Raw genomic sequence first — 2,604 nt, forward strand, 5'->3', positions numbered from 1 at the left:
GTAATTTAACACTTCAAAGGTAGCAATGTAAAATGGTAAAAACCTACCCAAGATCATACAACTTAAAAGAGATCAGTGCAGACCATCACCTAGATGGTATGAATCCTGGCACTGAGCTTGGCTCACTTATTGAACCAGAAGTATCTATTTTATTTTATTTTATTTTATTAATGATAATTAATATTCACTTTACACCTGCAGGTTGTTTTGTACTTTTAAATGTTTTTCAGGTATAATTTCACTTAAGTCTTCACAATAATATCAAGAAGAAATGAAAGATAAAAATATGACCAAGCTCACAAAGTTAATCAGTGATAGATGAAGAAGGATAGTCAGCAATGGCAGGTAGAGGGAGGCACCCTGATTTTTATTCCTCAGTAGTTCAAATCCCACTCTTTATTTATTTTTAAAAAAATTTTAAACATACACATTTAACTTCATTCATCATTGTCATTTAAAGTTTGAGTTTATAAAACACAAAAAGACATTTTTAAGAGTTCAGTATTACCAGAATTGAAACAGTAGAAATAGTGATAGCTTTGCAGGTGTAATAAACATTAAAATAAAATAATTAGAGATTTTTCAACATGAAAACTAAACAAAGAAAATAAATAGCAAAAAAACCTTATAGCAATATTTTGTTTTTGTGAATTATCAGTTACTTTAGGACCTAAACAAAGACTCTGAATACTCAGACTTCTTTTTCTGTGTTTCACATTTACCTATAATATGAGTCAATATACTGGACCAAAAGGTCTGATTTAGGAAGGCATTTAGCTTTGCGACAAAAGCATTTCTGCCCTGGCAGGTGTGGCTTAGTGGTTAGAGTGTCAGCCCGTGCACTGAAGGGTGAAGCCTTCCATTCCCACAGATACCCGGGTTTGCGGGTTCTGCCTGCGGAGGCAACCAGCTGATGTGGCTCTCTCACATCAGTGTTTCTCTCTCTCTCCCCCTCCCTCCTTCCCTTCTACTCTCTTTAAAAATCAATGGAAAAATATCCCTCAGGTGAGGATTAACCAAAAAAAAACAACAACAAAAAAAGAATTTTTCCATCTACAGTTACCACTTTCAAAGGAATTGAAATCTGCTGGTTCCCTTTTAAACAGTGTGCAAAAAAATTGTCAGCCTTATGTGTAGTCAAACAGGTACCAAAAGATGGAATAATTATGCACAGTTCAGTAAAGTATAATGCTAAGCTTCCCCCATCTAAAAATTAATCAATGAAATAAAACATGAATTATAGTCGACTTGGTTTCAGGAAACACACATTTGAGAAACACATTATTGTTCTTGTCTCATCTTCAGTCATGGACAGGATTTTTAGGCCACCATGCTGTTTACTATATAGATTGTGGTAGTGAAGGAACACAGACAGGCTTGCTCAGAATTTCTAATAAACTGTGGTCCCTACTCTATCCACTTTTCAGGTGTAATCAAATCTTTGTACAAATCAGTAGATCAAATGAACAAGAAATTTCCAGCAGTGGCAGAAATCTCACTGTAGCTCTGATCTGTCTGATCACTGAGTGGATTTAATCTTAGATAGCTTTCTGAAACTTTACTGTAATTTTTGGCTGTCTTGTCACAATATCAATTGTCATCTTTCAAAGACATCATCACTTATTTTTTTAATTTTTTTTTTTAAATATGTTTTTATTGATTTTCTAAAGGGAGGAAGGGAGAGAGGAACATTGATGCGAGAGAAACATCAGTGGGCTGCCTCCTGCAAGCCTCTGCAGGAGATCCAGCTGCAACCTGGGCATGTGCCCTGACCAGGAATTGAATCTGCGATGTTTTGGTGCATGGGTCAACACTCAACCACTGAGCCATACCAGCAGGGCCATCATCACTTTCAATATTTGAGATGACTACCATCAGTTTCTGAACTGAACACTTGTATAACCATTCTTTTAGCTATTCCACCACATTATTTAGGCATTTCATGAGCTCAGGATCAGTAGTTACAACTAAAATGAGTCCATATTTCTGCATTAGGAGAAAGGTCAGATGGATAAATGCTACCGTGTTATAAAATGCTGTTGATGCCAAATGAGTAGAACTTGGTCAGGGTTTTGGCTCTCCCATGCAGAGCGATGCTCAGCTCCCAGGAGAGCTGCTGTCACATGACCAGGCCCACAGCCTCTGTAATTTGCCCACCACACAGGCAACCTCAAGGCTCCAACCTCACTCCACCATTTAAATCAGTCTCTACTGGAAGATAATTAGGCTGGACACCGAGCCTATCGAATAATTAGAAATCTATTATTTTCACCAGCTATGTTTTACTTAAATTTGTTCTTATGTTTTCTAACCAGCCATTTTCCTCCCTCCCTCCCTCTTTCTCTCTTTCTCTCTTTCTCCCTTTCTTCTTTCTTTCTTTCTTTCTTTCTTTCTTTCTTTCTTTCTTTCTTTCTTTCTTTCTTTCTTTCTTTCTTTCTTTCTTTCTTTCTTTCTTTCTTTCTTTCTCTTTCTTTCTTTCTTTCTTTCTTTCTTTTTCTTTCTTTCTTTCTTTCTTTCTTTTTTTTCTTTCTTTTTCTTTCTTTCTTTTCTCTCTCTCTCTCTCTCTCTCTCTCTCTCTCTTTCCTTTCCCCTCCCTCCCTCCCT

The 2,604-nt window shown here is 36.6% G+C and overlaps 1 pseudogene; it reads right to left on the reverse strand.

Moving 5' to 3' along the window:
* Positions 1–1,301: 1,301 nt before the first annotated feature.
* Positions 1,302–2,125, reverse strand: LOC107531350 (mitotic spindle assembly checkpoint protein MAD2A-like; annotated as a pseudogene).
* Between the last annotated feature and the right edge of the window lie 479 nt (positions 2,126–2,604).

The sequence above is a fragment of the Miniopterus natalensis genome, chromosome 2 (genome assembly GCF_054644295.1).
Source record: "Miniopterus natalensis isolate mMinNat1 chromosome 2, mMinNat1.hap1, whole genome shotgun sequence".
Lineage (NCBI taxonomy): Eukaryota > Metazoa > Chordata > Mammalia > Chiroptera > Miniopteridae > Miniopterus > Miniopterus natalensis.